The sequence below is a fragment of the Pinus tabuliformis genome, chromosome J (genome assembly GCF_031772625.1).
Source record: "Pinus tabuliformis cultivar Carrire ecotype Pingquan chromosome J, CPIR1, whole genome shotgun sequence".
In the NCBI taxonomy this organism is placed as follows: domain Eukaryota; kingdom Viridiplantae; phylum Streptophyta; class Pinopsida; order Pinales; family Pinaceae; genus Pinus; species Pinus tabuliformis.
In genome coordinates, this window is record NC_142295.1 from 1039534448 (window position 1) to 1039558949 (window position 24502).

The following is a 24502-nucleotide window of genomic DNA, read 5'->3' on the forward strand; positions in this document are numbered from 1 at the left end:
AGTTTTAAAATTTTCTAATAAATTTCCAATTTCTGCACGAGTTACTCCTTCTGTCGAAATTCTATTATCTCTTACAAACCGATCATGTTCTGCTGGTTTTAGTCTTGTGCTGCCTCTCGAGCTCCTGATACATAGATTAATAATGTCAGCAAAATTTTCCCAATAAATATCTCCTCTTCCCATAATATTTAATGTTTCAATCCGCTGCTCCTTCATTCCCCTAATTAACGTTGTTTTTAATACATTATCAGGTAAGGGTAATGATGCATAAGGAGATCTTTGAAGATTATACTGGAAACGTTCAACATACTCCTCTAATGTTTCATTTGGTCTAGCTACCATCTGGAATATTTCATATTTTAATTCTCTAGACCTGCAATAGTCTTGATATTCTTTTAGAAAAGACTCTTTCATTTGATCCCAGTTATTTAGAACCCCACCACCTAATCCCATAAACCATCTTAGAGTAGCGCCTTTTAATGTAGAGGGAAATAATTTCAGTTTCTCGGGATTGGTGGTATAGTCATATCCTCTACACAGCACATCAAATTCAAACAGGAATGCATCCAGATCCTCTGATGTAAGACCGTGGAATGTGGGGATATGCTGAAGAGGAATTGCTTTCATAGGTGCATTAGCTGCAATATCCACAATGGGGTATTGCAGTGTAGAGGTTTGGGTGTTCGGCTGGTTTTGGGCCATTTGGTCAAATATATGCCAATAACCTTCTGGGATATCTAGGAGGGTATTCCTAGGTTGTCGAGGGGAAATGGCTTTAACAGGAATGGCTTTGACAACACTTCCTTTATCTGGGATAATGAGAGTACCTAATTTCTGGGGAGATTCAGGTTCTTCAGCTTCGCTATAAATTATTTTTGCAGCACTTCCCTTATTTGGATTGCTTAATGGCTGAATTACCCTAAGAGGAGATCTTGGTTCTTCAGTTTCTCCTGTCTCTCCTCTTCCTTCACAGAGGTTGCTAAGGTTCCCTTCTTGCAATGGTTCTGGGCTAGAATTTTCAATTTCTTGAAAATCTTGCTCTTCGGTTTGACTGTGCACCTCAGCAAAGGCTACAAATGGTGATCCTGTGGACTGAAGGGAACTAGCAGGCTATCTAGAAGTAACTTTTCTAGGTCCCACTGAAGGTTGAGATTCTGCTTTCTTAAGGATTTAGTCGATAAAGGTCGATCGGCCAAGGGTCACCGGCCCCTTAGATTTGTCAAGCTTGGGTAGAGGGTTGGGATTCTTTTCTAGCTTTTTCTACTAAGTCATGCACACAAGTCAACTGCTAAGTTCTACCCAAAAAAAACAACAACAAATCTGCAGGAAAGCGGGCAGGGGAGCAGGGCTATTACATACTCCACACGCAGGTTCTTACCTTCCATTTTTAAAACCCAATTCTTTCCTAGCAGGCTCTTAAACTACTTTGAGAAGAGACAAATGGCTACACTCTTTCCCCAACAACGATGCCAAAATGCCGAGTCGTAAAAAGGGTCTTTTTCACCTCTAATTACCTCACATTAACTTGTCAATCCAGGAACGTTTTGTTATTTCAAAGAGTGTCTCAGTTTGAGGCTCTCATTTGTCAAAGTAATGCTAGTAGTATAGCGCTCAATATACAAGAGTAAATGGATGCTTAAAACAAGATCTACTTACAACAAAGCACTTTAAAGCTAAAATCATGCATTCAATAGGCTAGGCAATTTATCAGTCAAGGGTCCAGTAAAAGTAACTCATCCATTTGTAAAATGATGTAACTAAAGAAAATCATGGAACAGATCGTCAATCTGGGGACTAGACAACAAATGTCAATGCCCACTATGGTTTCAGATCGTTCTGCACACCAAAGCAATGATAACGCAAATAATCAGGAAATGGAATAACAACTAGGAAATGTAACAACAACTAGGAAATGGAACAACAACTAGAAAATGTAACAACAACTAATTTTTATGAACAACAACACCTTAATCTTCAGAAATAAGTGCAGAAATCGTATCCTACAGAAATCAGGTAGCAATTCTTACTCTAAAGGTAAATCAGACAACACACGGAAATAGAACGACAACTGATTAGCAATGAAATATAGAACAATACACAAAGCCAAAATGTAGGTGCATGATAAACCAAGATAAATAACACACAGCAAGCCTTAAGAAAAGTAGTAATCTGATTTCAATACCACCAATATCAATCTTAGTTATCAAGAATAACGATTGTAATTCGTAATGGAACAACAATGCCAGTTGAACAACAATCACAATTAAATGTAAACCATAGATGAATACAACAATACCAACTTATGAATGTTACAGCACGGTTACTTTGTAATTTAATAGCGATAACATTCCATAAAGACAAACAATATTATATTAATGATTAAAGGAACAACAATGCGTTACAAAACTAGGGTGAACAATACAACATTCCAGTCTCAGAGAACGAAATTGCTCAGTCAAACATAAATCAAATATAACAGAGTCGTGATGTAAAATAACAAAACATATCAGATTACCGAACAAAGCTGATAATGGAAACTACGCACAAACGAAAGGTAATAGTACAAGAGCAAGTGTTCCACCAGGGCCGGGCCCTTAGCCTCCAGGGACACACCGCTTGAGATTATTCCAGGATCAAAGATGAAACAACAACCAGGTTTATATTAACACATTAAAACAAAATTACAGCGGATCACTTCTCAATGAGAGTCGATGATCAAAGTCTCAAATTCAGAGAAAAGTTACATAGAAAAATGACAGCTGATCCCCCCCCGAGCTAGCAGTGCTGCCCCTTTATATAATAGCTAAGGCAGAGATATCAATGATGTAAAAATAGGTAAAGCAGCGATCCCTCAGGATCAAAGGATCCTGGGGGATTCACCAAACTGTTAATTCCAGTTATCCATTTGTTTTCTTGCACCAATTCGATATCTCCATTTCCTTCCCTTGGATGATATGCTTTAATTTGGATCGCCTTGTTTGCATGTGGTTCCCCGCCAAAGGGACAGTAGTTAACTTGGCCCTGTCTTTTTCTTTGGAACAATAATCTTTCATTTTTCCCTTTTCCTGCATAAGAAATGGCAATTATCAGTGTTTTCGTGTTGCATATTAATCCTACAGATTTTGCTATGATTTCTTATTATCTACCTAGTTCATGATGCAAAGGGGCTGTGAGTTTTAATGAAAAGATGCCAAAATAATCAACAAAAACGTACCTTCTTTAGTACTCCACAACGCGCATGCCACAAATATAGGAAAAACGACACTTAGCGGAAGGTTTCTTAAATGATCTTTGCATGTAAGCTCCAGCTGCTAAAAATAGATCCCTGAATCAGGGGATGCCTTTACATGCTTCCTTGGGAGAAGTAGTCGATGCATGAAAACCAGTTTTGCTTGGTCTTAGAGGGAACCGGTCAACCTGAAGGCACATGCATCGGTCTATGAGCTTGGGATGAAAATCTACGTAGTTTCTAGGCTAAGCAGAGATGGTTTTCCAAAGGGATTGCACAATTTCTGAGAGGAACAGGTGACTGTCTCTCAAAATTGCGCAATTTCTGGGCTAAGCAACTGTCTTGGGTTAGACCTTGCAATTTTCTCAAGGAAGCCTGTCTGGTTGTATTGCGCAATTTTTGAGCCTAGCAGGTTGCCTGACTATTTATGCTAGCTATTGGGTTGGCAGTCCCAAAGGGATTGCGCAATTTCTGGAAGCAGCAGGTGACTGTTGCCTAGAATTGCGCAATTTCTTGGCTGAGAAGCTGTCTTGGGATGAATTGAATAATTTTTGGGAGGAATACTGTTAGGAGGAATTGCACAATTCTGGAGCCCAGCTGGGTTTGCACAATTTCGGGAGGGAAGGCTGGTTCCCCTCCAGAATTGTGCAATTCCCAAAAGGAGATGCTCAACCAGAAACTTACACTAACTCTGGAAAGTAGCCTGTGAAGGGGGTGGAACAAACTTGCATGCATAGGCTAACAAGACTTTATGAAGTAGGTGAAGCTGATGTGTTTGGAAGTGCAAGACATGTTGCTGAGGATGGTCGGTAGGGAGGCTCCAAAATGAAGCTAAGGAAAATTTTTGGAGGGTGGTTGTAGCTACAACATCATAAAAAAAATATAAACAATTTTTAACAGTATTATTCATAAGGTAACATGATAGTACCAATAGTATCATCATCATTATTTGAATAAACTAAAATTCAAATGTATGATTATCATTTTCAGACATCCCAACTAAATATAAAAAATAATGCATGGCTAGCTAGCTCCACGAAAATCATAGTCAAGATCATCCTCATGATCATTTCCATGATCATCATCCTGACCATCCTGATAACGTCATCCACATAATCATCGCCAATGCTGTCACCATCCTCATCATCATCATCTCTGATATATGATTTAATCTAAACATAGTTTGTATCATCATTCTCGTGGTCATTACCTGTAACATTCTAGAATAAAAATCAATATTATATGTTAGTACTAATTCTATAGCACAATGCATATTTTTATTACAATGCTAACCATAAAATGAGGTAGGACATAATAACATTTAATAGTACTAAAAAATAAAATGGAAATATGTTTTAAGATATATTGAAGATCCAACTAAGATTACACTTGTAATTCATATTAAGTAGTAGAAGCTTTTTTTAATGCATATGAAGTAGGTACTCATTTGTTCTTCATATTATATTGTGAATGTTTATTTTGATGTCCATGTATGATTGGTAAATTAAGAGCTACTGGAAGCTTTATTTCAAATTGCAATTGTAATTCAGATTAGAAATAGAAGAAATTTTAACAAAAAACGAATGTCACATGAAAAATTAAATTGTTTTGAATGAAAAATAATTCACATACAATATGAATGTCACATGAAATATTGAGTTATTTTTAATGCATGTACTTTTCTCTATGATAAAATGGATCCTAATGTTCGTTCAAGAATAAGTGCTCACACATAATTACTTCATTTTATCCATTATCACACTTAATCCATTATACCTAGTGACGTAAATGATTCCATTCAAATTGCTTTGAACTACCTAAATATAATGTAAAAGAGAAAACTCCAAGATCACAACCCCCTCCTTTACCTCATCCACCATCAAAGACAATGAACTTGGAGTTATGACCACAATAACAACCCCTCCCTTGCCTCGTGTCCACCATCAGAGGCATTGAACTTGGAATTAAGAGTACTCATGTTTTCTTTGCTCTAATTAATCTCTAAGGAATAAAAACTTGATCAATATATCAAGGACTCCATCAAGGAATTTATATATCACACACGAAGCTCAATAGGCTTTGCCAAAAGAGTGTGAAATAACATTTATCTCTGTTTTATGAAATAACTCGAGTGGATGGAATGAATGGTGGGAAACACTTACCAGGGAAAGGAAGATTTTTGGTCAGTCTTTATTTCTATTGCTATTTTTGCTTCTTAGAATGGAGGGAAGTGTTTAAAAAAATTCTAAAAATTATTTCAAATTAAAAAAAATTTATTTGCTTATGTTTTAGTTTTTTTTTTAATATATATTTAGTTTTAGTAATTTTTATTTTCTAAAAAAATATATTTAGTTTTTGGTATTTTTTTTTGTAACAAAAATTATATCTTGTTTTTATAAAAATGGATTTTAAACATTTTTTTTTGGTAGGTAAGTACCCACGGGTGATTTGAAGAAGTGACCTATCGCAAGGAGTGCATTAACAGTGCACCCATTCACTGTCAATCCGAAGCCCCATGGGTGGATTTTAAACATTTCATTCATGCTAAATTTGTGATTTTATGATAGAAGTTTGTTAAAATTGGCAACTAGGGCCAAACTCCATGTGGGTCTTCTTATTTATGGCAGCTAATATTTTTCTTGGATTCCTCTCATCGAGAGTTGTAGGATTGGTCTAAAGATCATCCGATTCCGACATGTATTCATGGAGATATGAATTTATTTGTGTTATGTGACAATTTGTCAAGATCGGCTGACAAACAATTTACTCCATCTTACCCTCAACGTTACACTATAAATAGAGGTGGCTTGCAAGTCATTTCAGACACATCTCTTATGATCTCTTTCTCTCCACTTGTTTGGGTTTGGGTGGAAGGAGAAGTCTCTAAGAGAATACACTGTCCTAAGAAGAGATATAATCCTAGTCCTAGATCTAAAAAGAGGAAGCCATAGAAAAAGTCTGGCTGCAGCCAAGGGAAGAGAATCTAGATGCAGTTGAAGGGGTTCTGTCATGACCTCATCCACAATTCTGAAAGAGACTAGGCCGCAGTTTAAGGAGGGTTTTATATGCAACAAGAAGAGGTTCAAACCACTATTATTATGTGCCCTAACTGCAGTCAGTGGAATCCCTAGCCACAATCATAGGGTTGGCTCTCATACGTAGCCTAGAAGAGACTCAATTCCACAGAGAAAGGAGGTTTCAAATGCAGCTAGTACACAACCTTTGAGAGTCCTTAATATGATGTTCAAAGGGAGCCATAATATGCTGTTAAGAGAAGCTCCCATACGCTGTAAAGTGCAACACTTATCTGCATAAGAGAAATGTCTATTAGCTACTTCAAGGAAGCTTAAACTATGTCCAGAATTGACCTATCCACATCTGGTGATGTTCTGTTCCATAGCTATAAGAAGGCCCTATCATTGCAGTCAACAAAGAGAGGCCTCAAGACAATGTTAAGGAGACCTAATTGGCAGCTGTCATCTAGCTGCTGTTTTCCATCATGAAAAAGTCCTTATACACAACTCTATTAGCGGCAATAGAAGAGGCCCTAATTAGAAACATATAAAGAGCTAAGATGCAACAATAAGAGTGGTCTTATGCCGCAACAAAAGGAAGTATTTCATCAACATTAAAATCACATTGCTGTAGGTGACAACGTGGACTGTTTTGGGCATGATCAAGTTTTTCTTGAACTCATTTTGTTGGACAGAAGTATCCGCTGTAAGGAGAAGCCTAAATATGATTGCTTAAGGGCTGATTGAGGAGACTTAAGTCTTAGCCCAATGCTGGGCTAGGGCACAGACCATAGCCAATAGTTGGAAGCAATTAAAGTACTATGTTAAGAAGGATAACAACCCCTCAGGCAACATACAGTTGGAGAAAATGTGTGAAGGAAAGTTGCAGTCAATAGGTGGAATGTGGGGTTTGTTTAGAGTGTTGTAGTTCACAATGTTTGTGCTCTATCTAGAGTCCAGGTCTGCCATGAAATGCATCAGTCCTTGCTACATATGAAAGGTGTTAGATCAACAAACCTGACATGATTAGTGAAGCAACAAAGGAGGAAGAGCTTTATAGAAGGAAATCTTCAATATTTTGGGTAATTGGTTGAGCTGCTCATCTACTGCATTGTGTCATCTTCATGGTGAATATCTCTGATGCCTGATCTCTCATTTTGGTAAGTCAAAGTGTTGACTTCAAACGTATTTTTACTATCTCTCTCTTTGCTGAACTATTGAAGAATATAAGAATAATTGATCAAGGTTTTCCCCACATTGGGTTTTGTCCCTGGCTGGTGCCACATCTTGTGTACTCTTGTCTTGGCTTGTCTTCTAATGTTTATGTTTATGTTCTATTTGCTCTTTAATATCATGTTGATGTGGTTGCTAATCTGAATATTGTCATTGGGCTAAAATGAGAAATTGAAGTAAATTTCTCTTAGCATAGAACATACGTAAAATTAACATGGTATTAGAGGTGAGGTGAAGACAAAGCCCAAGCAAGAGTGAAAGAGAAATCACCGAAGACAGTTGGACAAGGTCAAAGGCTCATTGGGTTCCTCATCCCTCTTCCTAGCTGAAGACAAGATCTGTAAAAATCCTATCATGGATGGAAGATGTCTCTGAATCTGACATTGGAAGAGCAAGAAGTGTTGGATTACGTGAAGAGTAAAATCTGCGAGCCTCCATCAAATGCACTAGGTGCTACAAAGAACAAGTACATTAAGGGTGGAAGGAAAGGTAGATGCCTTGCTTGCAATAAGTTGGGACATTATGCGAGGGAGTGTCTAAATAGAAGGGACACATCACTTGATGATGATAACAATCATTCCAGGGGCATCTTCAATGCTTGAAGGAATGACAGGTTCAATGGCAAAGGAAAAAGGAATGCAGGACATCAAGGAAATGACTGACTCTTGAAGAAATCAAGGAACTCCGGTACGAAGAACAAAATGTTGTTTCTGATAAGAAAAAGGAGTATTATCTTATATTGGACCTCTCCACTACGTCTCCTTTGGACTCTTGTGAAATTGGCTTATTGATAGTGATCCCTCAAGGCACCTCACCGGATACAAGGAAGCGCTCTCTAATATGATAGAGAAGGAAACAAACTTGGGGATTATTTTTGGAGACAATGACACCTATCCCGTAAAGGGTGTAGGGAATGTTACTCTTAAATTGGATCAAGGTAACTTGCAAGAAGTTCTTTATGTACATGATCTCAAGAGGAACCTGGTGTCCATTTCAGTAATTGAAGTCAAAAGCTACAAGGTGGCATTCATCGATGGAAAGGTACGTGTTTGGAAAAGGAATTTTAAAGATGCTTTTACTCTTGGGTTCAGGGTTGGTACTTTGTATCAAGTTACAGGAAGTCCATTGGGGACCATGTCATGTGACACGTCTTTCAATGGCACCGGAGCTCTGCCCATCTTCATTGTAAGGCCCTACCCGATGTGAAACAAATTGTGACATGGATGCTTGACTTTAAAGAAGAACATGAAGGTACATGCCCGAGATGTATTGAAGGAAATATTACAAGGAGACATTTCCCCTCATGTAATAGAAAAACCACAGATGTGGAACAACTCGATGGGGTTTGAGATTCATGATCGAGAATCTCATGTATGCAGGTGGAAGAAATCCCTCTATGGATTGAAGGAGGATCTCTGGGCTTGGTATGAGAAGATTGACAACTATTTGATGAAGCTGAGATTCACTAGGAGTGATGTCGATCCAAACATTTTCATTAAGTTTGTGGATGATAGACCTCTCATACTGGTACTTTATATGATGACCTCTTCCTGGAAGGTACATACCCTCTCATTCGCAAAAGTAATAGGGAGTTGGATTCCAAATTTGGAATGGTGGACTGCAAGCCAATGACTAGCTTGATGGAGCTTAACTTTAAAAGGTTATGTGGTAGTACTGTTGGATCTAATCTGGGAAATGCCTCTGTGTTTCTTCAACTCATAACAGCGTTGAAGTTCTTAGTGAACTTTCGTCCGTAAATATGTTTTGTAGTTAGCATGTTGAGCTCATATATAGTTGAGCCTCACTGATTGGTGCCAAGAATATTTTGAGATATCTCCGGGGCACAATCTCTCATTGATTGAGATACGCTGCCATAAATGTGAAGCTGCATTATTAATCTGGTGCTCACTGGGCAGGCTGTGTGGAGGATCACAAGAGCACTTATGGGTGTTGGTTCTCTTTGGGTTCTGCTTCGATATCCTGTATGAGTAGGAAGAAGAAGACAATTGTTTTAGCACCGCTGAGGCTGAATACATAGCTAAGAGTATGGTCTCTTGTGAAGCTATCTGGTTGTGGAAGCTCTTCTGTGAGCTGTTTGGACACGTGCTGGATACCATCATGATCTTCTGTGATAACCCGAGTGGGATTCGATTGTTGAGAAATCATGTGTTCTATGATTGCTCCGAGCATTTACACATCAAGTATCACATTATTCAGGATATGGCACAACGAGGAGCAAGAAGGATCCAACACATTGGGACTGATGTGCAGGTTGCCGATATTCTAATGAAGCCCTCAGGAAAGGTCAAATTCATGACTTTTTGAAAAGGACTTAGAGTCGTGGAGAGAGCCTCTCCCGAGGGTCCTGTATGATATGGACATTGAGATTTGGGAGCTCCAGAGGTCTTGGGGGTACTTCTTGGAGTGATGAGAAACCATAGGGCGAGTGGTTCAACCTTCCCCTAGTGGTCTGCTATGTAGGTAGGATGAGTGGTTCATCCTACTCCTGCTGAGACACAATCATAGGGTGAGTGGTTAAACCTTCCCCTAGTGACTTGTTGTGTACAGGGTGAGTGGTTCAGCCTTCCCCTGGGATACCCCATGGCGGCATGTAGGGAGGATAGGTGGTTCATCTTTCTCCTACTAAGAGATCCTACCCATGTAGTTTGGGACTCATGGGAAGTACCTCTCATTTGGCTAATGAGCAGGGAAATGAGGATAGGGACCATAGTACTACTGATGGACACATTGTGTAGTACCGTACTCCCTATGCTAGGATGATATTGATTTGGGATAAATTGGAACTAACTTCGGGTCAGTAAGAGTGGTATGGAACACTCTCTTTATTTGGAATTGATTTCGGATCAGTAAGAGTGGTATGAGACACTCTCTTTATTTGGAGCTAATTTTGGATCAGTGAGCGTGGTATGAGACACTCTCTTTATTTGGAACTAATTTCGGATCAGTAAAAGTGGTACGATACACTCTCTTTATTTGGAACTCATTTTAGATCAGTAAGAGTGGTATGGGACACACGCTTTATATGGGAGTGACTTCGGGTCAGTAGAGAATGCTATGATACATTCTCGATCACTTCTTCTTCAGAGTTAAACAGAGAAATGCAGGGAATTGTGTTGATGACAAAAAATAGTACAAAATGGCATATGGATTAGTAGATGGAGTTCTCCCTAGTTGAGAGGGAGTGTTAAAATTGGAAACTAGGGCCAAACTCCATATGGGTCTTCTAATTTATGGAAGTTGATATTTTCTTGGATTCCTCTCGTCGAGAGGCATAGGATTAATCTAAAGATCGCTTAATTCCGACATGTATTCATGGAGATATGAATTTATTTGTGTTATGTGAGAATTCATCAAGGTCAGCCAACAACCAATTTACCCCATCTTATGCTCAACGTTACGCTATAAATAGAGGTGGCTTGCAAATCATTTAAGACACATCTCTTGTGATCTCTTTCTCTCCACTTGTTTGGGTTTTGGTGGAAGGATAAGTCTCTAAGTGAATATGCTGTCATAAGGAGAGATCTAGTCCTAGCCACAGATCTAAAAACAGGAAGCCCTAGCAGCAGTATGGCCGCAGTCAAGGGAAGATCATCTAGACGCATTTGAAGGGGATCTGTCATTCCCTCATCCGTAATTCTGAAAGAGACTAGGCCGCAGTTTAAGGAGGGTTTTATATGTAGTAAGAAGAGGTTCAATCCCTTTTCCTTATGTACCCTAACCACAGTTAGTGGAAGCTCTAGCCACAATCATAGGGTTGGTTCTCATATGCAGTCTAGAAGAGACTCAATTCCGCAGAGAAAGGAGGTTTCAAACGCAACTAGTACATAGTCTTTGAGAGACCTTAATACGCTGTTCAAAAGGAGCCATAATATGATGTTAAGAGAAGCTCCCATATGATGTAAAGTGCAATACTTATCCTAATAAGAGAAAGGTCTCCTAGCCACTGTTAAGGAAGCTTAAATGTTGTCCAGAAGTGATCTATCCACAACTAGTGAGGTTCTGTTCCATAGCTAGAAGAATGCCCTATCATTGTAGTCAACAAAGAGAGGCCTCAAGATGCTGTTAAGAAGACCTAATTGGCAGCCTTCATCTAGCTCCTATTTTCCATCATGAAAAAGGCCTTATACACAACTCTATTAGCCACAATTGAAGAGGCCCTACTCAACAACAAACAAAGACCTAAGACGTAGCAAGAAGAGTGGTCTTATGCCATAGAAAAAGGAATTATTTCATCAACGTTAAAGTCACATTGTTGTAGGTGATAGGGTGGACTGTTTTTAGCAAGATCAAGTTATTCTTGAACTTAGTTTTCCAGATAGAAGTATCCGCTGTAAGGAGAAGCCTAAATATGATTGCTTAAGGGCTAATTGAGGAGACCTAAGTCTCAACCCACTGCTGGGCTAGGGCGCAAGCCATAGCCAGTAGTTTGAAGCAATTAAAGTAATGTGTTAAGAAGGAAAACAACCCCTCAGGCAATAGACAATTGGATAAAATATGTGAAGGCAGGCTGCAATCAATAGGTGGACTGTGGGGTTTGTTTAGAGTGTTGTAGCTCACATCATTTGTGCTCTATCTAGTGTCTAGGTATGCCATGAAATGCATCAGTCCTTGTTGCATATGAAAGGTGCAAGATCATCAACCTTGACATGATGAGTGAAGCAACAAAGGAGGAAGAGCTTTATAGAAGGAAAGCTTCAGTATTCTGGGTAATTGGTTGAGCTGCTCATTTGCTGTATTGTGTCATATTCATGGTGGATATCTTTGATGTCTGATCTCTCATTTTGGCAAGCCAAAGTGTTGACTTCAAATTTATTTGTACTATCTCTCTCTTTGTTGAACTATTGAAGAATATAAGAAGAATTGATCAAGGGTTTCCCCACATTGGGGTTTGTCCTAGCTGGTGCCACATCTTGTGTCCTCTTGTCTTGGCTTGTCTTCTGATGTTTATGTTTTATCCGCTCTTTACTATCATGCTGATGTGATTGCTAATTTGAATATTGTCATTTGGCTAAAATGAAAAATTGAAGTAAATTGCTCTCAACATAGAACATACCTAAAATTAACAAAGTTTAAATTATATATAAAAAAGTAACTTAATGCAATGCCTTGTGTCGCTAAGATGGGTATTATACATCTCTTCCTTTCTAAGATATAGAATGTGCTTGGGTTTTCTTAATGCAATAAAATTAATTCTGCTCTTCATTATATCTTGAGATGTTCAACTTGCACCTAATAAAACAATAAAGTTAAAATAGGTCCGCCTTTGTCCCTTGTAGATCTTTGTCCCCATTAATCTTTGTATTAATAGATTAATTAGCTTATGGTGGCCTTGAGTGGTCACTCCCATTAGTTGCATGCTTTTTAGTTTTATGTTAGTGACATTTCTTAGGCTTGATACCATGTAATTTAATTTATGAAAATGTGTTATTGTCCATATTATTGTTAAATATTAATATTAAATATGTTGGTTTTGAGCATGGTTTAGCAAAAAGTTTCCAAAAGGTTTATAGATTGTATTTTATAATGTAATGATTCATTGCTTGATGAAATTGTTTTGGATATTTTTTTTAATGATTCATTGATTGATGAAATTGTTATGGATATTTTTTTAGTATATTAACTTATATGTGATAAAGTCAAAAGTCACCTCTTTTTGAGATTTTCATTAGTCATTTTCCCTTAAGGCCATCAAGTTCACCATTCGGTCCCAGGTAAAGGAAATATAGGAGTCATGAAGTGGCATTGTCCAAGCACTTAAATCTTGAAACATGTTTTTTTTAGTGACATTATATTTCCTTTCTGTGTAAATTCTCCATGAAAATAGTCTCATGGAACATGAGGGGCCTCAATAGTAAAGGAAAACAAAGACTCCTAAAAGAAAAATGTTGCACAAAGCACCCATCAATAATGTTGATATAAGAAACAAAAATATTAAGTGAGGTTGTATCTCATATAATTAGCAAATGGGGGAGGAATTTCCAAGTAGTAGTGATTGATGCTTAGAGATACTTGGGTGGAATGGCTATTATTTGGAATAATCAGGACATCAAGGTTACCAATATGTTTACCTCTTTTCTCATTATGACAATACAATTTTAGTTAATTGACATCGAGGACTACTACCATGTATCCAATGTTTATGACTCCAATATCACAAATGGAAAACCTCTATTTCTCAATTCTATTTCCAGCACAAGTAATTTATACTCCCCATCTCCATGGATTATTGGGAGTGACTTCAATATTATCAAGTGCCTTGAGGAAAAGAAAGGATGAATCAAAATGTTTACCAAGAGATTTTGTAAGCTATACCACCAAAGCCCTAAATTAGTCTCCATTAAATTTCTCAAGCATTGAGTCTCCAACCCACACATGTGGATCAATGAGATGTAATACATGTGTGTGTGGTGACTAACTTAATACATTGTTCTAATAACTCCACAAACTTAAATATTTCACTCTGTCATATAAATTGACCGTAGTGTGACATAAGTAAACCAAGAGTAGACATGAAACCCTTAGGCAATAAACATTCCCTAGATCCTCAATTAGGAGCTTAAATGATGAACTAAAAATGCAGGGGGAAAAGAGGACTTCATGATTTAACGATCACAAACATGTGATCAAGTGTGACTAGGAGTGTATATATTCATATCTTTTCCAAAGAGGGAGTGAATACATGAGTTACCATTCATTGGGCCTTTTTTTATTTCTTTTTCTTTTTATTATATATAGGACTTAGGGAATAAGGTTGTCATAAGTTTGGCACAACTCATAGATATAAAATTTACCTGAATTTTCACTTCAACCTTAGAGTTTAGACTTAGATAAATCATTATAGTGTATCTTTAATGATTTTGGATTTCACTTTTTGATTTTCTTTCATCACAAATGACAAAAGGGGAAGTATTTTGTCACAAATTTATGAATGCTTAACCATAAAGGTGCCATGCGATGAAAACAAATTAATGATGTTATTCTCTATGAAAATGATGGGTATTCTTGTGAAAGATTTTTCTTGTGGATGTCTCCTCCTTGGTTGAGAGGGAGTGAGGGTGGACATCATATTATCCATGTGTCATGTACTATGGCCAGGACTAACAACCGTAAGCCTAGTAAAGGCACCAGTAGGGAGAATGGTGGATTGGATAAACATCTGGGACCAATATTCTTTGAGAATTTGTACTTTGACTAGGAATAACCACCATAAGTCAAGTACATTAATCCAAGATAAGAATAGTCACGAGGATTGACATTTCTTGGTGTCAAATATTATGACAGTGGATTAGGAAATGATCATGTGAGGACATACCTAATGAACATCCTAGTGGGGTAAGTTCCTAGAGAGGCAGTGGTGTCTAAATTTATGCCTCCCAACATTTTTCTATGATCTAATGGAGAGATAGAACATGTTAGTCAAGGCCTTTTTATTTTGAAAATGTTGGCTATGATTATGTAAATCATCATTGATGCTTATCAATCCATATCCCTTCTTATATGAATATTTCAACTTGAGAGTATTTTTTTGCCTCATTATGAGTACCTCCCTAGTTTAGAGGGAGTGTCATCATATTCATTATCATCATCATCACCACCATCATTGTCATCATTATTGTCATCATTGCATTATCGTTATAATCACCATTCACGTCTTCGTCGTCGTCATCATCATCATCATCATTATGGACATTTTCACCAATTGTTCATAATTATAGGCGTCGCAAGAAATATTATCAACCCAAAAAATGTTACGAGTGCTCGAAAAGGGTTGTTAGGACACATGATATATGCAAGAGAAATAACAACTTTATTTTTGAGAGATGATCGATGATCATCATCATCACTACCATTATCATCGTCATTATAGTTTTCATCATCCCAATCATCATAATTAATGTAATTTCTATCATCATTGTTGTCATATTCATCATGAACATCATAATCATCATTCATGCCATTATCGTTGTTGATGATGACCATGATGAAAATAATGATAATGATGATTAGATGATGATGAATTGGAAGACGACGCTAAAGATAATGATTATGATTATGACCATGAAAAAATAAAAAAAATGGGAATATTGGCCAAGGTCATTAGCATCATCATCATCATTGTCATTGTAACCCCCATCGTCTTTATCATCATTGTCATTATCATAATAATCACAATTCATGTCATCGTCATCATCTTCATTATCATCATCATCATAATTATTGACATTGTCATCAATTATTCATAATTGTCAACGCCATAAGAAATATCATCAATGCAAAAAATATAAAGAGTTTTGGAAAAGGGATGTAAAAGTGAACAAAAACAATGGGGGCAGAAATAAACATAAAATTAGATGAAAAGTGGAGACGACATAAGTAGATGCAAAACAAGATAGGAAAATTGACACAAAAGTGGATGAAAAAGTAGATGCAGTAGTTGATGCAAACTTGGACACCAAATAGGATGAAAACATGGATGAAGAAGTGGAAGAAAACATGGGTGCAATAGTAGGCATAAAACTTAGCATGAATTGTGGTGAAAAAAATGTGGATACAACAACGAACGCAAAAAAGGACAAAAAGTTGGATGCAAAAATGAGGCAAACTTGGATTAAAAAAGGGATGTAAACATGGAACAAGCATGGGTGCAATAGTGGACACAAAATTAGATGCAAAATTGGACACATAAGAAGTGGATGTAAAAGTAGATGCAAGATGGGATGCAAAAAACATAAACAATATATGATGCAAACTTGGACACAAAAGAGGATGAAAATGTGGATGAAAAAGTGGAAGAAAATGTGGGTTGCAACGATAGGGACAAGATATGGCACAAGTTGTGGCACAACAAAAGTGGATGTAATAACAGACACAAGAAAAAGATGTAAAATTAGATGCAAGACACGATGCAATAAGGGATGTAAAAGTGGATACAAACATGGGTGCATCAGGAGAAACAAAATTGGATGAAAAATATGGATGCAATGGAACTAGATGCAAAACAAGATACAAAATGTGATGCAAAACCCAACACAAAAGTGGATGCACAAGTAGATGCAATATTTGATGCAAAAGAGGATGCGAAGATGGATGCAAAATTGGAAGAAAACATGGGTACAAGAGTAAGTACAAAACATGGCACAAATTGAGTCACAAAAAAAGTGGATGTAATGATAGATGCAAAAAAATAAGTGAGTGAAAATGCAAAATAAGATGCAAAAAGGGATTCAAAAGTGGATGTAAACCTCGGTGCAAAAACGGATGAAAAATAGGATGCAAAAGTTGATTCAACAAAATTCGATGCAATATGAGACACCTTATAAAATGAAACCTTATATGTATAATGAAACCTTATAAAATATTATGACAGTGGATTAGGAAATGATCATGTGAGGACATACCTAATGAACATCCTAGTGGGGTAAGTTCCTAGAGAGGCAGTGGTGTCTAAATTTATGCCTCCCAACATTTTTCTATGATCTAATGGAGAGATAGAACATGTTAGTCAAGGCCTTTTTATTTTGAAAATGTTGGCTATGATTATGTAAATCATCATTGATGCTTATCAATCCATATCCCTTCTTATATGAATATTTCAACTTGAGAGTATTTTTTTGCCTCATTATGAGTACCTCCCTAGTTTAGAGGGAGTGTCATCATATTCATTATCATCATCATCACCACCATCATTGTCATCATTATTGTCATCATTTCATTATCGTTATAATCACCATTCACGTCTTCGTCGTCGTCATCATCATCATCATCATTATGGACATTTTCACCAATTGTTCATAATTATAGGCGTCGCAAGAAATATTATCAACCCAAAAAATGTTACGAGTGCTCGAAAAGGGTTGTTAGGACACATGATATATGCAAGAGAAATAACAACTTTATTTTTGAGAGATGATCGATGATCATCATCATCACTACCATTATCATCGTCATTATAGTTTTCATCATCCCAATCATCATAATTAATGTAATTTCTATCATCATTGTTGTCATATTCATCATGAACATCATAATCATCATTCATGCCATTATCGTTGTTGATGATGACCATGATGAAAATAATGATAATGATGATTAGATGATGATGAATTGGAAGACGACGCTAAAGATAATGATTATGATTATGACCATGAAAAAATAAAAAAAATGGGAATATTGGCCAAGGTCATTAGCATCATCATCATCATTGTCATTGTAACCCCCATCGTCTTTATCATCATTGTCATTATCATAATAATCACAATTCATGTCATCGTCATCATCTTCATTATCATCATCATCATAATTATTGACATTGTCATCAATTATTCATAATTGTCAACGCCATAAGAAATATCATCAATGCAAAAAATATAAAGAGTTTTGGAAAAGGGATGTAAAAGTGAACAAAAACAATGGGGGCAGAAATAAACATAAAATTAGATGAAAAGTGGAGACGACATAAGTAGATGCAAAACAAGATAGGAAAATTGACACAAAAGTGGATGAAAAAGTAGATGCAGTAGTTGATGCAAACTTGGACACCAAATAGGATGAAAACATGGATGAAGAAGTGGAAGAAAACATGGGTGCAATAGTAGGCATAAAACTTAGCATGAATTGTGGTGAAAAAAATGTGGATACAACAACGAACGCAAAAAAGGACAAAAAGTTGGATGCAAAAATGAGGCAAACTTGGATTAAAAAAGGGATGTAAACATGGAACAAGCATGGGTGCAATAGTGGACACAAAATTAGATGCAAAATTGGACACATAAGAAGTGGATGTAAAAGTAGATGCAAGATGGGATGCAAAAAACATAAACAATATATGATGCAAACTTGGACACAAAAGAGGATGAAAATGTGGATGAAAAAGTGGAAGAAAATGTGGGTTGCAACGATAGGGACAAGATATGGCACAAGTTGTGGCACAACAAAAGTGGATGTAATAACAGACACAAGAAAAAGATGTAAAATTAGATGCAAGACACGATGCAATAAGGGATGTAAAAGTGGATACAAACATGGGTGCATCAGGAGAAACAAAATTGGATGAAAAATATGGATGCAATGGAACTAGATGCAAAACAAGATACAAAATGTGATGCAAAACCCAACACAAAAGTGGATGCACAAGTAGATGCAATATTTGATGCAAAAGAGGATGCGAAGATGGATGCAAAATTGGAAGAAAACATGGGTACAAGAGTAAGTACAAAACATGGCACAAATTGAGTCACAAAAAAAGTGGATGTAATGATAGATGCAAAAAAATAAGTGAGTGAAAATGCAAAATAAGATGCAAAAAGGGATTCAAAAGTGGATGTAAACCTCGGTGCAAAAACGGATGAAAAATAGGATGCAAAAGTTGATTCAACAAAATTCGATGCAATATGAGACACCTTATAAAATGAAACCTTATATGTATAATGAAACCTTATATGTATATAAGGATGCAATAGTGGATGAAAATTTATAAGCAAAAATGGATGCAAAATGAGGTGCCAAAATAGGTGCAAATTATGACACAAGAAAATTGGATGCAATAATGGACAATAATAGATGAAAAAGAGGATGTAAATATGGATGCAAAACAAGATGTAAAAGTGGATGCAAAACTAGACAAAAACCTTGATGCAAAACTTGGTGCAAAGGGGATGAAAAAAATGATTCAAAAATGGATGCAAAAGATGACTTAAAAAATGACGCAAAAAATGATGCAAACGAGGATGCAAGAGATGTTGCAAAAGTTGATGCAAGTGTAGGCACAAAAAGTGGATGCAATAGAGGATGAAAAAGTTGGTGAAAAAAAATTAGGTGCCAAAATTCATGCAAAACATGGTGCAAAGGATGGAACAAAACCTGGCATAAAACCTAGCATAAAACCTGGTGTAAAATCTGGTGCAAAACCTATTACAATACCTGGTGCTAAACTTGGTGTAAGAATTGGTACAAAACTTAGTGCAAACTTTGCACCAAGTTTTGCACCATATTTGATAAATAGACACAAATAGCACCAAAAATGGGCTCTAGACGAAAAAGGGAAGCAAAAAGGGATGCTAATCACAGGGTTTTGTTGTAGTGCAAGGATATGTGGTCACCCAACTCGGCCATAATCTTCCACCTCCTCCATCATTGCAGCCTGGGAATGAGTCTTATCATATTCTCATGATGAATTTAGAAGATATCAACCTCCAAACTTGGTCACGCCAATATGACAGCCCTCCTGACAAGTCAACGACTGATTCTCAACCCAAAGTTTCCACTGAGCCTCTTTCGTCACCAAATGGTACTTTACCAATCCCTCAACTTAAGGTAGAGTCTCAACCTAAGATCATCAAAGGACCATTACATTGAAATTATTCTAGTTCTCGAGTCGCCCAAAATTATAGTATAGTAGATGATTTATCACAGTCTCCTGCTACCATGTCAACGTTGGAAGTCCTCTAGATGTGCCCATCACAACGGAAAACTCTACTATCTACTTTGGGCACTATCGATCCTTATGATGATCGTTTGATCGTATTTGATGTTGATATAGTGAATCATCCTTATCTTCCATCCTCCGTTTCTTTTAAAATACCAGTGTCCATAAAAAACACCATTGTTAATTGGTGTATAGTTGACGAAGGCGCATCCACTTTTGTGATGGCCTTTAGTGTCTAGAGCCAGCGTGGTTCCCTCGACCTATCACCATCATCCATCACTCTTTGTGCATGGGATGGTCACCCCTCGCAGCCTCTTGGTTTATATTAGAATTTCCCCATAACCATTTCTGGCAAAAAAATCATGATCAATATCAGAGTTATCGATGCCCCTCTCATTTATAACATTTTGCTTGGCTATAGTTTCATGTATGCTATGTCAGCAGTCACATATTTTGTCTTTCCAAAGATGTGATTTCTCCATAATGGAAAGATAAGCACTATTGAACAACTGAATTACTACGACCCTCAATCCTAAACCTCTCCTAAAAATGTCATTTCATTGATGGCGGACAACAATGCCACCCCTACCTTCATTGATGTTTCCACCATAGTCTATAAATATTCCACACTACTTAGGGATTATTAATTCCCACCACTTGTTCACATTGAGCCTAACTCTTCCAGTGTTTGCATGCTTAAAGCATCACGAGCTTCCAAAAAAAAAACGTTATACGTTTTCCGAACAGCTAAATCCCAACAATTCATTGCTCAAGCCTCATGGAGGAATTCCTCCAGGCCATCTTCGTTTAGGAGGATTTCCTCCAGGCCATCCTCACTCAGGAGGATCTCCTCGAGGACATTATCCCTTTGGTCAGTTTCCTTTCCTATTCCCGCCACCAGGAATATTTTCCACTAATGTAATGGCTATGATGAGTATGACTTTGGGAATCCCAATTTGGTACATTGACCCTCCCGCAGACACTCCTTCAAACTAGCTCAAACCTTACATGGATTTAACTTCGATATAACCAGTTTCTACCACCCCTTCCTTTTCTTCAGTTCCACAACAATCTTAGCAGGAAGTTACTCCTATTGCAAAAACATCTAGTGAGGGGGGAAAGGATAAGATAAACCAAGAAAAAACCACTTCTACTAAAGAACCAAAGCCTACTTCTCCTTGTGCTTTGTGAAATGTTCATGGTCATGCTACCTTGTCCAGACCTTCCCCATATTAAGAGCATGGTTTCAGAATCTGAAATTCAACCCAATTTTAATGTTTGTGAGATGCAAGTCACCTTAGTTGAGTCTACAAAGAAAAATAAATTATTACAAAGAAACCACCCTTGCAGTTTATACGATACATATGGGCATTACTCTCATCATTGTCCTCATATCAACATCTTTTTTGATACACTCCATGTTCTTTGTGAACTAGATACTGCTCATAGTGACCCTCCTCCTCTACCTGCAAATCTTGGCACTGATTCCTTTCCAGGACATGAGACTACTAAATCCACCATAGTGATTCCGCATCTTGATGTTGAAATGATAGCTAACTCCATACCCACCCTCTACTTATCATCATCTATGGGATCAACTACTTCAAACTCCTTAGGAGTTTCCGAATGTGCTTCTTTAGAACCATCCTTTGAAGACACTTCAATCTCAACATCGGTGGATGTTACATCCACTAGTCATCTGTTTCCTCTTTTTGACGATGCATATGTGAACCATGTATACCATGATGATGATTGATTCAATCACCCCTTATTTTGAACAAAGGAATTCAAACAACATCCACCTTGAGGCCATTACATTACCACACAATGTTTGGGTAAGGGGGCATCCATTTTCGAGAGTCCAGGAGATGCAATTCTCCATAACCCTCCTATTACATTTGGTAGAGTCAACTCTGCTGCCACTCTTCCCCATTTTGAAGAAATCCTAGAGTCTCATATCACTCCAGATCACCCTAAGGATGATCCACTTAATTATCCCTCCATTTTACCTCAACAACCCAGTCCGCTAGACATTGTTGTTGTTCAACTCGGCTGTTGTCTTGGTGAGAAACAATTCATTATATCCAAAGTTACTCTTTGGTATGGTGACACCATGTATGCGAACCCAAAATTTTAGTTCATTTGACTTGTATATGTAGTACCAAACGTGAGATTGGTAACCTTCCATTTCATTTCTCCAATTTCATCTATCCATTCTTCCCATAATAAGACAACCATAAGTAACAAAATGTGATGGCACCATAAAATCATGCATACTCACAATATGTATCTAAACAACCATAATAAAGTGTTTAGAGTCCACTATTCTAAATACATCCAGAATTGTCCATAACATGCTACATCCATACATTCAAAACTGGGGGGAACATATTCCCCTACATTTACTCATCATCCTCTAGAGGATCTCATGCCACTAGGCCCAGATTCTTGAATCATTTATTCTAACACTTGGAACAAAGTGACCCTCCATAAAATCGTCCAAATGTCTCCCTCTAGGTTTTTCCACTACAAGCTCTCCAAATTTTATGGCCTCCTCCTATCCAAATTCTGCAGTGGCTCAATGCACAAATGAATTGGAATTGGGGGCAAGAAGCCCTTTTATAGGAAAAACCATTAAATTTTCCATTGGCTATTATGAGCAAACTGTAGCTCGGTTTGATGAATCGTCTACATCACTGGAAATATCTCACTGAGCTCTATAATGGGTCTTCCTTTGTTTTTCTTAATTTGAAACTTAGTCGAAAAGCCATTTTTTTCCATGTGGTCTCACTTTGTCACTTATTAAAATCTAATATTTCCATATGAATCACCAGTACTCTGGCACCACTTTTACTTTACACCTGTCAACTTCTATGTAGAGTTTCGTTATGATTACTCATGTTTTAATGGTCCCCTTCAAGCCTTTCGCATGTGGCAACATCACAGAGTCACCCTTGTTTAGAGCATCAAAGATTATTTGCCCCTATATCCATGGAGTCTATTCAATGTCCCATTGTGTCTTGTTATAATATAATATTCCTTTGTGTCTTGTATTCATCCTGTTTTTCTCACATTTGGCCTTCAACTATCCTGATATCTCTTTGAAAAGCCTTCGTCTAAGTAATTGACCATCCCCTCTAGAATCATGTTAGTCATTGCCAGGTCAACCTTGCATATTATGATTTGACAAGAGAAGTCATAAGTCCACTATTCCCTCTATTTCCCCCATCATTCCCCCTAATTTTAGTCTCTATCAGTGACATTACTATGATCCTTGTGCCTTTGTTGAGGACTCCTCATTGCCTTAAATCTGGCGGGCCCTCTTCTTTCGACTTCAACACATCTATTCCAAGAGAGTGGTATAGAGGGAAGTGTACCTTGGTTCCATCCTTAATCATTATTCAGTGCCTCAAACCAAGAAAAGGGATTCATTATTCCCATTCCACTTAGTTGTTTCTCGTGTGCTCAATTCTAGCTCATTATCACACAATTGAGAATCATACACTTGATGATCCTGTGATCTAGAATATTGTCCCAAATTTATTTGTGTGTGTGTGAGATGTTTCAAACCTCATGAGGGGGCGGCCCTTCAAGTATCCCCCCACATACCCAAATTTCAGCAGATCATGATCCAACCTTCGATGTAGTTCTGTAGATTTGACTGGCTCGGTTTCCACTAATCACAAAGCCCACAACATACACCTCTCCTTCAAATAGTCCATTCATATATTCAAAGCCCTTTACTATTCAATAAGGCTTCTTTGGTTGTAATATCCTGCTTGCATAAGATTGGGGAATTATGTCCTATGTACTCTATTTAACAAATTTATTTGTAGCAGTCCTGACCTCTGTCTTCCAAGCAACTATGTATATGGGGCTCATTATATCATTGTATTAACTTATGGCCCATTGATGCTAGCATATCATGTATCATGTACTATGTGTTTCACACCCACATTGATGGGCACACCATTATCATTTGTACTTAGTTATCTCAGTGGGTATGGGTATGCATCCCTCGCTTCATTGAGATCTTGTACTCATCATAAAAGGAGACTTAAATATGACAAGTAGGCCTCGCCCCCTCCAGTTTCACTCCTTTCCTTCATTACTTCAACACACACACTCCCTCTATATGACTCCCCTTCGATGTCTCATGAAAGTGAACTTACACCGTATTTTGGTCATACGATGTGCTCATGACATTCTTACGTTGGGGGGAAATTTGTTATCATCTAAGAAATGATCACCTAGCAATTTCCTACTAGGTTGATTGAAACACACCATGTAGCATGAGATTTTACACATTAAAACCCACTTTCGCTTTAAGAAATAATTGTGAACCATTTTCCTAAATTATTCCTCATTAAAATACAAAAACCCCCATGAGAATAATTAAATAAACCATTATTTAGTTATTATTCCATATTTATCCCCTATTTCTCTCATGATATAATTATTAAATCATTATTTAATATTTATTTCAACTTTATTTTGAATTTATCCCATTAAAATAGTTAATAAATCATTTTTGTTTATTATTTATTGTAATCCATTTCCTAAATTAACTCAATTAATCAT